We start from the raw sequence: 1,243 nt of genomic DNA, 5'->3' as shown, positions 1-1,243 counted from the left end.
GGAAAATGATTTCAGAAAAACAAACAAAAATAAGAGCAAGAATACAGGTGGGCTCATTTGTGAAAATGTGGAAGTAGAATACAAAGGGTCCAAAGAAGAACGATTACTTTTTCGACAAAAGTTGGGCGATGGATGTTTACCCATGAGAGAATAAATGGGGGTATAGTCACAAAACAATTTTTAAGAAACGAAGCCAAACAACATGGGACAGATTATGTAATTGCCCTATTGTTGAAGAGGTATGAATGTTCCACAAAATGAGATTAATTTCCTCAAAAAGATATTTTGGAAAAGTAGCAGTGTGCAACTAACATAAGTTTGGAAAGGAGTTGGAACATTATCAGCCCGTGGTGGATTTCGTCCGAAACGGGAGCTTATAGATTTGGTCTTGATTTTCGTGTCCGTGTGTGCATGTGTGCATGCGTGCGCCCGCAACCATATCTCGGATATATATGAACCGATTTTATTCGTACTTGACAAAAAGAAAAAAATGATGGTATTCATAAACAGGTCATTGTGTTTCGCGATGCGATCAAAGATGGCCGACTGGCAGCCATTTTAGCTGTAACCCCCCCCCCCCAAGGTCAAACACGTCCTCAACCATTTCTCGGACATGCATTTTCCGATCTTATTCAAACTTGGCAGACAGATAGAGAATGTTGGCTTACACAAGCATGTCTTTTGTTTTTGAGATCAGATTTAAGATGGCCGACTGGTGGCCATTTTGTTACATAATGTGTCCACAACCATTTCTCAGACATACATGGTTGGATTTTGGTCAAATATGGCACAAGCACAGTGCATGATGGCATACATATGGGCCTCACTTTGGGTCAGCTCAAATAGAATAAAGATGGTGTGTCGGCAGAAGGAGGAAGAAGAAGAAGAGCCGCGGAAGAAGAATCGGGACTAATGGGTATGCAAGGAGAAAGGTAGTTTTTTTTGTTTGTTTTTTTTGTTCTGTATTTAAGACAAGAGACAGTGTTTAGTTGGGAGGGATGGGGGACATTGGGAAAGTGGGGAAAATAGTAGTTGAAGGTAATCGGGAGAGAATGCAAATAAAAACGATCATACACCACAAGGGGAAGGATGGGTTGGCCTCAAGGAACCCGGTAAGACAAGGTCGACGAAAACTCACAAAATAGCACGATTTTTGAAACAAAACCGAACTAGGAACACACAGTAACATGTAGGTGAGAAAATAAACAGTTAAAACAAGACAGATAATGACCGGAAACTTAAC

The sequence above is a fragment of the Eptatretus burgeri genome, chromosome 7, assembly GCF_056783735.1.
Source record: "Eptatretus burgeri isolate ZD-2024b chromosome 7, Ebu_testis_v1, whole genome shotgun sequence".
Lineage (NCBI taxonomy): Eukaryota > Metazoa > Chordata > Myxini > Myxiniformes > Myxinidae > Eptatretus > Eptatretus burgeri.
Note: the sequence above shows the minus strand (reverse complement) of the source record.